Source organism: Tenebrio molitor, chromosome 8 (genome assembly GCF_963966145.1).
Source record: "Tenebrio molitor chromosome 8, icTenMoli1.1, whole genome shotgun sequence".
Taxonomy (NCBI): Eukaryota; Metazoa; Arthropoda; class Insecta; order Coleoptera; family Tenebrionidae; genus Tenebrio; species Tenebrio molitor.
This window is the reverse complement of record NC_091053.1, coordinates 11,024,522-11,037,076: the sequence shown is the minus strand read 5'-3', so window position 1 is coordinate 11,037,076 and position 12,555 is coordinate 11,024,522. Positions and strand designations below refer to the sequence as shown.

Genomic DNA, 12,555 nt, shown 5'->3' with positions numbered 1-12,555 from the left:
AACATAGTTTAATGAAGTTGGTCATGCAATTCATAAGGACTAACTCCATCTTTTGACGACTTTCCTGTCCTATTTAAGATGTAAATTGCTGAGGTCACTAGCTCTGCCCATATCGCATCTGGAAATTCAACTTCACTGTTCGAGTATTTGAAGGTCCTTGCGATTTCAACTATAGTGCGATTTTCGCGTTCACTGCCGCCATTCTGCTCGGGCGTGTATGGTGCTGTCAGTCTCTGCGAAATTCCGTTCTCTGATAAAATACGTTTGACCTCTTCACAGTCAAATTCTCCTCCGTTGTCACTAAGTAGCTCTTGAATGTTGTGTCCGAGTGTTTTCGCGTGTGCTAAAAACTGTTTTAACACTACTTTAACATCTGATTTTTGTTTCATCACAAAGCCATAGCGAAACTTCGTGTAACTATCTTTGAATACAACTAGAAATCGCTTTTTGCTGAATGATTCACAAAATGGTCCTACAACATCAGTTGAAAACAGTTCTCCTGGTTTCGTTGTCTTTACTCTGGTGCCAAAAGGTAATCGATGTGCTTTGCCAAAAACACAGGGCTCACAAATATCTCTTACTAGCTTCACGTCGATACCCAACTCACTCTTAAGCATCTGTCTTACGTGTTGCTTGTCTTGATGACCCCATCTCTCATGATACAACTGTAGTGTCGAATTGCTTGCTTTTGCAATGCTGACCCTCTCTTCTTTCCCTGGTATGACTGGTTCGATGGCTGCCTTGTACAGTGTTCCACCTTTAACACGACTTCCGCACAGCACCGTTTTTCCATTAACTTCTAAATAGCATTCAGTCGCTGTTGAAAGGAATCTGCTGTTTTCATTTCTGTCTTGAGCTGCTAGAACAGAAAATAAATTTTTCGAAATCTGTGGAACAAGCCAGACATCGTTCAAAGTCATCTTCAGAGAACTAGATCCAGTAAAGGACCAGATCTGAATAGTTCCTTTCCCGATGGCCTTGAGGGCTTCTTGACCAGCTGCCTTAATGACGCAGGGGCTCTGAAACTCTTGGAACTCAATGAACAGGTCCGGGCAATTTGTTACGTGCTTCGTAGCTCCATTATCAATCCACCATCCTGATGAATTCGTTTCCACTTGAAGAATATCTTCACTGATGACATATAAAGCTATGTTTGTATCCAGGGAGTTGCTCTGTGGGGCGTTCTTCTGCGGTCGTCCGTCAGCAATCCACTTGTAACACGTTTTCACCCAATGTCCCTTCTTCTTGCAATAATTGCAGATATCATTCTCTTTCGACTTTTTCGATTTCTTCTTTTCGCTTTTCACTAGAAAGGCAGCTCCGGTAGCGCTCTCTGTGGTCTTTCTAAAGTTTCTTTCATACATGCACAATTGGGTGATTAACTCTTCAAAAGTCTTTTCTTCGTTTTTCGACAATAGCATCCAACTGGATCTAAAATTTTCGAAGTCACCCGGTAGAATTTGCAAAACTTTGCAAACTAAAATTAAATCTGGAAGTGCATTCTTATTTTTGGCTTTCAATCCGTTATTTAGCTCAAACCACAAATTTTTCAATTTTGCAACGTGGGTCGAAACATCCTCAGTTAATCCAACTGAACGCAAAAAACTCGGTACATATTTTGAACAGTTGATCTTTGGATGACGCCTCGAAATTCAACTTTAACGCTTCCCACGCTTCATGCGCTGTATCTTTATTCATTATCTTTTGATAAACTGTGTCAGTCACGGAACTAGAGATCATAGATTTTGCATAACTGTTTGCCTTACGAAAAAAAATCGCTCGTCATCTTGTGTTCCTTGACAACATTGTCTTCAGCACCAACTTGCAATGGCTCAGGTTTCACTAACCTCCCATCAATGGCATCTAGCTCCTTCGTGATAATCCAACAAGTCACGTATTTTCCTTTTCCAAATCGGCCAATCTGTTTCACCAGCCAGGGGTTTTATGTGTTTCGCCAGCTCCATCTTCGAAATGCTGAGACTGCGAGACTCCCAAAAAAAAACACTCTCAACGTGATTCACGAGAAAACTACAACGTGTTCTTTTCCACGCACTTTACTTTAGTCTCTGCTTTAATGACTCGCGTACACTGGGCCCATAACCTATTGAGGCTTTGCTCTTAATGAAACCAATATTTCGTGTTCTTTATGAATCACTTTAATATCTTTTTTAAGGAAACAGATTACATTTATTGTGATTTTTCTGACAAGCTCAAAAACAAACTTATTTCTTGTAGAGACGCAGCTCTCAGCTATCTTTATATTTTCTAAAGCACATACTAGTATTTCATGACCAACTTCATTAAACTATATTATTTTAACAAATTTGTCTTCTTTGAAAGAATTTACAAGTCATTACATTGACAAGTCTCTCCGTATGACAGATCGTGAAGTGACTTCACAAAGTGAATCAACTGTTATTGTTGTTGAGGAATATAATTATACAGTTCATCAAAAGAATAAGAGAGATTTGTATACTCTCAAGTTTACTATGCCTGCACCCACAGTGATTTAAAAGGTATCTTTCAGATATTCGGTCTGATGTGCGTATATTTAATAACATTTGATTCAATTTTAGGTTATCAAAAAAATAACAAAGTGAGGACTGGAAAAGCTGGAGGGTCTGTTAAGATGCAGGTATTTGCCCATCAAGATATTTTATAAAGTTTTTTATCAATGGTAACCAGTAACCACTAGAATTATATTTTACTATTTAAGTGATTTATTTATTCATGCTGCTGAAATTTAAGGTGTAATAATTGTCAATCTGCAAAAAACCCATGTTGGTCATAAAGTGGAAGTACAGACTCGACATTGATCTAATGAAAACAGAAATCAGAAATGTAATTGTTGAAAATTAAGAGCAGGCATAACAACAGATAGAATTTTAGAAGATGCAAGGAAGCAATGCAGTGAACAATTATCATGAGAAAATTTATTAAATAGGAAAGATGTGAATTATTTGTTTACCAAACATAACATTGACAAAAAAAAGACATGGATGAAATGATTGTAACAGCACTAAAAGTTCAAAAAGTTCCTTTTTGAACAAGATAAGAAATAACATATGCTGTATTATAGGTTAAAACATATTTACAAAAATTAATTAAAATTTGTGAGTAAATTTTAAGCGTTTTTTCGCGAATAACCGTGTAACAGTATTCGGTTAGAAACGGTTTCCCCCCACTTTTACTCACTTTTTGAGTAACACAGTTTACGCGAAAACGCAGCTGTTATTTTATAGTGTTATTCCCCTAAGTTATTTGTTATAAAATATTAATTAAAAAGTTTAACAATTTCCAGTTATTCAGTTTTTCACTTCTATGAGTTCTGTGTATTTCTAAGTCTATGTGCAGTGATATGACAGCAGACGCCACAAATATGGATTTATTCTTTGTGTTAATGGATTCGTTTTTTTCGAACGATACTGAAATAATCGTTTTGAAAATGCATGAAACTCTTTTTAAGAAAAGGAAATTACTAAAAAGAATTAGGGAAACGCATATAAGACAACATGTGAATTATAACATATGGTTGAATACTTATAATGAAACTCATTTTTTTGAATTGTTTAGAATGCAGAAAGCAACCTTTTATAAGTTATTACATATTATAATTTTAAACGATCAGACACGACTCATACAGAAGAGGTATAGGGGAGGAAATCATGTCATTCCGCCAGAAAAAGGTTTACTTGCATTTCTCTGGTACATGTCCAAACAAGATACTCTGTTATCTATTGCTGATCGTTTTAATTTAGTTCCTTCAACAGTAATGCACTTAGTCAATGCCTTTCTTTACGTACTGTTAGAATTAAAGGGAAAGTATATATTTTGGCCCAAAAGACAAGATGAATACCAAGTTATTTGTAATGGTTTTACAAATTACCCCAACGTTGTAGGGGCCGTTGATGGCACACACATCAAAATAAAAGTACCTGCTAATCAGCACGATAGTTACGTAAATAGATACCAAAGTCATTCCATCAACTGTATGGGTATTTGTACTGCGAATAAAATTTTCACGTATGTTTTTGTTGGATACCCAGGTTCTGCGCATGACTCCAGAGTTTTTTCAAATTCATCGTTGGTGCAACATATAGAACAATTTGGGAAGCACGAATATTTCCCAATGGAAGAATACCACTTAATAGGAGACAGCGCATTTCCACTAAGATCCTGGTTAATCACTCCTTATTCGCGGAGAAATAATTTGACTAGAAGGGAAAAACATCATAATTTTTGTCTAAGCGGAGACAGAGTTTGTATTGAAAATACTTTTGGCATTTTGAAGGGGAGATGGGCACGACTGCAGTATATCAATACATATTCTGTCAGCAAGGCGATTGAAATCAGTACAGTAGCATGTGTGCTCCATAATTTCTGTTATTTAAATAACGATGAGTGGCAGTATGACATATATGAAGACATGTTGAATGAAGAAGAATATATCAACAATAACAGAGAAGAATTTCGACTAGGAAATGAAAAAAGGAACAATATAGCAATGAATTTGGCAAACTAATCAATAGAATATTTTACTGTGACAAAAATATATTTAACCAAATTATAAACTCTCAACAATAATAAATGAAAATGTTATTCTGTTAAAAATCTTAAAAACAAAAAACAAACAAAACTTTTACTTTTAACTTTACTCTGAATCTGACGAAGAGGTCCTCTTTCTTTTTTGCTTTATTAAACGTTCAAATTGGTCTAATAAACGTTCTCTTTGTTCCGTTTGCTTCAGTAGTATATTTTCAAATGATGAAAACTGTTTCTGTCTTTGTTCTTTATCTTCAGCATGTTGTTCTTTTAACAGGTTTATTAATTGGTTATTAGTACTAGCTGGTCTAACAGTCTTGTGCGTTGAAAACCTATTTTTAATCCTAACATTTTTGTCAACAATCTCAAGGTTTACTTCTTCATTTTCACTTTCTTCAGTATTGTCATTTGTTACCTCTAACGTATCTTGAAGATTTTTAGGATTGGATTTATCTTTATGGCCTAAAATGCCGTGCATTTCATTGAAAAATGGAGGTGGTTCTCTTTTTTCTTCTCCTGTTTGTTTTACATGTTGAATGTGTTTTAAATATTGTTTTTGCAGGTTGGCAAACTTTTGCCTTAATTTTTCAACAGCCTCTTTACCTTCTCCAACGTTGAAACCGCTATCTGCCATTTCTTTTGCAATTTTTTTCCACAACTGACTTTTTATATGTTTTTTATCATCAAAATCTGTTGCATATTTGTCTCGAAGGTTTAGAAACAGAAGTGTAGCTTCCTGGTCAGTTGCATTTGGGCGTTTTGAACACCATATATTGCACTTGTCTGATATATCATTATCGTTTCTAAAGCTGGTGGAACAAGAATCAGAACATGAAGGTGAGACTGATGCTTCTGTATCTTGAGATTGAATTTTTAATATATTTTGTAAATATTGTTGAGCTTGAGCGGGATCTATGAAAGATATGCTTTTTAAAGTCAAACATTAAAATACCTACAACAGTACCATTCAGAAGAATATTTGCTGTGTTTAAATCCACATTAAGTATTATATCTTCTCCCTTATTATTTAAGGAAATTTCAACCAACTCGATGCTCTCAGACATTTAAAAAGGACACCACAAAATTCGTCACAACAATCGTTCACTTCAGTTCACTTAGAGCATAACCTCAATCAACTTCACTTACCCACGTTGCGACCAAGGTTACTCAAATCCCTAACACAGGTTACTAGTATGACGTAATTTATGACGTCATGATCATTTCCCCTCAAATACCGTTGCACGCAAAAACGAGGTGGTTACAGTAACCGACTTACCGATAGATCAACGCGAACTCGCGAAAAAACGCTTTTTGTCTCATCAATTGTCATAATGTTAGTGCAACTTTATTTCCAATTTTCGCTTTTTACACTCCAAGATTTGCCCAAGGCTTTAAATCTGCCTTATTTAAGACAGTATAAGATAACGCTTGCAGTATTTTCGTGAGTTCAAAAAAAAATATGAAAATTAATTTCATAACCTCACTTTTGACAATTGACTTGCAAATGAAAACTTAATTAATACAACTGTAATTTTGCAGGTTTATTAGAACCAGTTAATTGGAATGGCTTCACATCAAACTTGGCCAGCATGTGAAGATTTTACATATACAATATACTATTTCAGACGACCACTGTGAAATATGGCACATTTCACACGGTTTTTCCTTAGTGAAAATTTAAAATTGCAAACGATTTCAACACGAACACGAACGAACAGCCCAACCGTGTACAATGAAAAATTTGAGAAATCTGATTGGCCGACAGCTGTGTGTTTTTATATTGTACACGGGCCGATGATTAACGATGTCTATCTCCGCGCAACGGCATAATTATTTTGTCCGCAGCTCTGTCGAATGATATTTGAAGTTTGAAGGGATGCCGAATATTAGCGTTTTTTTTTTTGTGGTCGTCGGAAAAATATCGTGTATACCACGTGTTGAAAATTCGGTTTCACACTCGTTTGCTTAAGCCACGCGCCTACGGCTTGTGGCTCAATTCTGCAAACTCGTGTGAAATCTTTCATCTTCAACTCTTGATATACAATACCGGGTGATTCAGTTTGGTATTCGCGGCCCTATATCTTTTTTGTTTTAAGAAAAAAGTATAGCAAACCATATATATTTGTAAATCGCTTGTGAAACTACAATAGATGATGTTGTCAAATCTTCTCTGCGATGACATATGTCAAAATTAAGACAGTCAACTTTTTTTTTTTTAAATAGTACACTACACATTTCTTAGCCTACTCTTGCAAAGCTTTTTTTTCTACATTTGAATGTGTAAAAAAAGTTGACAATTACATCAGAAAAAAATCGAGAAAAATAATAAAATATGATTTAATTTATTCGAAAGCGTTATTTTCTAAAAAGACCTAGTAAGCCAAACATTTGTAAATTCGCATTATGTTGGTTCTCTGCAGGTCATTATTTACAAGACAACCACGTAGCCAAAAAATAAGATGATTTGACCTTGTTTGTTTTCAAAAGCCTCGGGTGCGCCTCGGCCAGAAAACTCAGACTCGGACGAAATACTAAATCCATACTGAATTTATTATGCCAAATTCGCGTTGTTGTTTCCCTGCATCTCACTATTTTAAGAATTACATAGCCAAAAAATAAAATTATTTGACCCGATCCATCCTGAATTTACTTTATTCGAATATTAGAATTTACACTTATTCGAATTTTACATTATCATGTCATTCATGCACTATCAAAATTCAACAACATATTTTCATCGTGTATGCATTCAAAGCGGTATAGTCAGGAAGAAGTTAGGTTTCGAAGCCAGATGTTATATCATAGTTATTTATTTTAATGTAGGTTATAAGTTATAACATAGCTATTTATTTAAATGTAGGTACGTTAATAATTGACACTATTAATGTCAAAATTCAATTGTCTCCATGGCTAACTAGCTCTTTTTAGAAAATAACACTTTCGAATAAATTAAATCATATTTTATTTTTTTCTCGATTTTTTCCTATTGTAAGTGTCAACTTTTTTTACACATTCAAATATAGAAAAAAAAGCTTTACAAGAATAGACTAAGAAATGTATAATGTACTATTTAAAAAAAAAAAGTTGACTGTCTTAACTTTGATATATGTCATCGTAGAGAAGATTTGACAACGTCATCTATTGTAGTTTCATAAGCGATTTACAAATATATATGGTTTGCTATACTTTTTTCTTAAAATAAAAAAGATATAGGGGCGCGAATACCAATCTGAATCACCCGGTATACTAATAAAACACTTTGTTACTTTCAGAACCATTTTTATTGATGACACATTTGCTGATGATACATTTGCTAATGACACATTAGACTTCGAGGGAGAGAGTCAATGTATGAATGCATCTGACTGAATCTCCCTCTCTTAACATTTTGACCTATATACTACCCCCATCCCCCATATTTCATCATCATGACCGCGTACTCGGACCATAGAGGCGACCATATATGGTCATACCAATGATCACACCACCTCGCTTTCATACTTCGTCATCGGGGGTGAAAGGGGCAAGGGTATCCTGGTGGGGCCATCGCGTTGTATGACGATACGAAATAGTCCCGAATTGTGGCGCAACTTTATGAATTCGAATGTTTTCTTACAGTATAGTATAGGTTATTTTATGCTCCTGTCAATTTGACAATTTTTAATTTCTTTCACTTATTACATTGATTACAAACATAACCTTTCGAAGCAATTGTCAGCAAATTTGACACATTTATAGTTATTTATGGTCAATTCAAATTTGTTTCTGATCCTAGCTCAAACATACGTAAAGTTACTAGATAATGACGTCATCGCAAAAGGGTAAAAATTGGACTATAGTAGGAAGGTCTATCAAAAAGGGAAGAAAAAAACGAGGTTGTCATTTAAAAAACAATGACGACGTCCTTGTGCAAAAATACATGACGTCATAAGTAAAATTTTTATGTCATAAGATGGCTAGCTAATTAAAAAATAACATTCACCTGTCCGAGCGTTTTCCTGAAAACATTAAATAACGCAATTATAAATTTTGTTCCTTACTTTATCACCACACTATTAAGTTTCACAAACAGGCTGCCAATTTTTTCGACTCCCGCCGTACCATTGTCAGTTCAACCACCATCATATGTAATTCAGATTAGTAAATTTCAGAAAACACGAATTGCAATTGAGATTTGTCAATTGTATTTAGAAAGTGTTGATTGTAATTCAGATTTTTAACTTATATTTCAGAAAGTTTTAATTATAATTTAGAATAATAAATTCAATTTCAGAAAGCGTTAATAGTAATTCAGAATAGTAAATTCAATTTCAGAAAAAAAAAATTGAGAAAGTATCAATTGTAATTCGGATCACTTGTTGGGTTGTATTTTCAATTCCGCCGGAGTCATTATCACTAGTAAAATATCCTGCATTGCCAACGGGCTAACAAACTTTGGTTTCAGAAGTATATACCTACCTACCTATTTTGAGAATTTCATTTTTAAATCAATAAAATAACGGATTCTGAATTACAACTGACGAATTCTAAATTACAAATGACGGACTCTGAATTACAATTTACGCTAAAGGCCGTGTAGCACCCCATAGTACTTTTTTACACGAAAAATCTTGAAAGTAGCACTTTTTTACACGAAAAATCGTAGTGAAAGTTGTACTTTTTTTGCATCATCTTATACAGTGCGCCGTAAAATTAACGCATAATTTAGAGATGAGCGATCCGGTGATTTTTCAAGAACGTCGTTCCTGGTGACCGTGATTTCTCAGTCACCGTGATTTCAAACAGTTACCGTGATCACTGATCACGACTAATTTTTACAGGAAATCGTTATCGCTAAATCACTCAATACACACATTTGATGCAGTTACTTTAGTTGCAGTTATTTTAAGCAGTTTATACACTATAATTTAAAAGATAAATATTAATGTATTATTACACTCCGGCTTATCATGAACAGAACAGGTACGTTATCACTCCAGATTTAGCTTGGCAGAAATTGCTACCTTTCAGTAAGATAGCTTTTGTTTTGTAATAGTGCCAGATGGTAATAACATTTCAGGTTACATAATTCTGTAAGGAAAAATATGAAAATGCTAAAGTTACAATTTCTATTTTGTTGTGTGTCGGGTAACGACAAGCAAGTAACTGCATAATAACCAGCGATTTAAGAATTTAAGAAAATATGTAGTGAAATCACTAATCACGGTTACTTCGAATATTTGATCACGGTGGTTACTCGTGATTTCCGAGTCACGGTGATAAAATCACCGGTAGTGAAATATCGCCCATCTCTAGCATAATTTAGAAAATTAATCGTATTCCTTTTTAGAAAATTTTTCACTGCCATTTGGAAACCAAAAATGTTCATTCGGATTAGCTTAAAGTTTAAATCCGATACTCATTAGAAAACCACTTTTCATAATGCATCATTTAAAATTTAAATTTACAGGCTTTCTTAGTTTTTACACAGTATGCGCTAATTTTGCGGCGCAGTGTAGCAACTTCATGGAAATCTAGCAACAACACAAAGAAAAAACCAGAGTTTAATTCAATCGAACATTAAACGATGAGAAAATTCAGCAAAACAGATCGCCACATTCAACAATGATAAAATAAGCAAATCAAAACGCAACATCAAACAATGAGCAAATAAAAGAGAACAAAGCGCAAAGTTAAATAACGATAAAATAAAACGCTTTAAATGGCACAAATCCAATAATCGCTGGCAATGTTAAACAAAAAGAAAATGGCGGGTCGGGTGCCGTTAGAAAATGTTAGTGAAAGAAAAAAACAAAATGGACGCACGCGGTTCGGACGACGGCCCCGAATTTTCGAAATCACCAGATTGCTAAAAAATAAACCTCCCGGGAGAAAGATAACGCTTAAAATTAACAAATGGGCGCTTCTTCAAGAAACAGCATGCAACAAAATGAAATCTACAACATACCCTTACCACGTGGTCCTGGTCCCAAAAACAAAACACAAAAAAAGGCAACGAAAGTGGGATAAATTACCCAGGTGAATTAAAACGTCGAATTCCTCACGGGGGCACAAAATATCTACTCGGGACGGTAGTGAAATTGATTCAGATTTAACTTACAAATTTGAGAAACTGGATCGCTCTTCGCAAGGTGTGTTCGTTTCGAAAAACCAAACAAAAGTGACCTCCCCCCATCAACCACGCGCGCGCCAGAGACCCGCTTCATCCCCGCTATATTTCCGCTCTCCGAGTTGCCAACTCCCCAGGATTACCAACCCCATCCCTTAGTACCTAGTCTAGCCACTAGTACCTGTAATTAAAATTTAAATTTTAAACTGGGTCACTACATCACACTTAAACAATTTTAATTTTGTTCCAGAAAGTCTCACTTTGTTGTGGGTATTTGAACTGGCCATTGCACTAACTTATTGTAGATATTATGGGCTTCTTATTTTAAATCCACATTAAAGCAGTTTTAAAAACACGTATTTTATACATATAATGGAACATGGACAAATTGTAAATTAAACTCATTCTAACCTCGCAAGAGTCGCATGTAAAAAAGACGGTTAAAAGAGAATCTGGTTTCAGCTTAGTTCGATGGATTTCAGCAGACGAAGGCATATTTTTAACAGCTTGCACGCATGTAGATTTGGCTGCCTATATATTCAGGCGATTTTAAAATGTAGGTACTTCTTATAATAGATATGTTACGGACAAAGACGATAATTCGGCCAATAACGTTATTGGCCGGTCAATGACGATAATGGCCAGTCAAGTTGGACATTAACCATAATGACCGGCCAATAACGTTAATGTCCATGCAATTTGGGCAATGTTGATAATTAATAACATAACATAATACAAGCGCGCTGCACAAGAAAATTTGCAATTCGAAGTACCATGGATCACTCTCATGCCACAACAAAAATGAATAAGTTTGACTACTCTACCTATTATTTGAAAAATTAGTATTTTTCACTTTGTTCTGGTAGTTTTTTTATATAGGACGCAGGTCACCTTTTTTCCTCAGATAACTGCAGGCACCGATACCACACCCTTACACTTAGCCTTAAACTTATCACTTAACAATCAAAAGAAATTTTACACTTAAACAATTAAAGAAATGTTATACACTTAAATAAATAAAGGAATGTATACACTTAAATGATCGAAAGAAATGCACACATTTAAACAATCACAAGAAATGCGTACATTCAAATTTAACTAACCTATGTGCGACAAGTTTTTACTACTTATTGCACGTGATATTTAATCTAGACGGAGGTTTCCTAACTCTGACTGGTCTAGGCGATGGTGACTCGTGAATCAACGGTTCTATCGGTTGGGGATCAGGAGTAAGGATGGGTTGTTCTTGGAATGTACTTGGCGTCACGGAATTCCGTGCGATCTTACTCGTAGTTATTCTACTGGGACTGCTCTTGGTTTCTGTGACTTCTGGAATATCCGCTTTCAGTGGCTTTCTCTGGCCATTACCACATCTCCCACCTTGAATCTTCTGTGCGTTTTCGGATTTCACTTTCTCTATCTCTCTTTGATCGTCCTTGCCTTCTTTTAGAAAAGATAGTCTTGTCCGTAGGTCTCTACCTATTAGCAGTTTTGCAGGAGTCTCTTTGGTGATAGCATGTTTGGTGTTTCGATATGAGATCAGAAATCTGGAAATCAGAGTGTTGATGTTCTCTCTGTTGCATTTTTCGTCCAAGAGTAATGCTTTTATCTTGTTTTTAAAAGTCTTCACAGAGTTTTCCGCCGCTCCGTTGCTTTGTGGATGGAATGGAGGGCTTGTTCTGTGCTGTATCTTGTTTCTCCTCAGAAATTCTTCTGTAGGGGTCGCTACTAACGATCTTCCGTTGTCGGATACAAGTAGTTTTGGTATACCCCATCTGGCGAAACAATCTCGTAACTTCTCCTCCAGTTCGTCCGCTCTCAACGAGTTAACTTGGTAAACTTCCGGCCATTTGGAATAAGCACATGTGATTATCAAGTACATCTTATGTCTGATCGGACCTAAA

The 12,555-nt window shown here is 35.3% G+C and overlaps 2 long non-coding RNA genes across 2 annotated transcripts in view; both read left to right on the top strand.

The window, feature by feature from the left end:
* The window catches only part of LOC138137155 (uncharacterized), a 56,945-nt gene that overhangs the window by 34,682 nt on the left and 9,708 nt on the right, over positions 1 to 12,555 (top strand). The gene's annotated exons all lie outside the window — the stretch shown is intronic.
* LOC138137334 (uncharacterized) lies at positions 2,326 to 3,122 on the top strand. The gene is made up of 2 exons (XR_011161695.1): positions 2,326 to 2,516; positions 2,577 to 3,122. It is a non-coding gene; the product is annotated as an uncharacterized lncRNA (long non-coding RNA).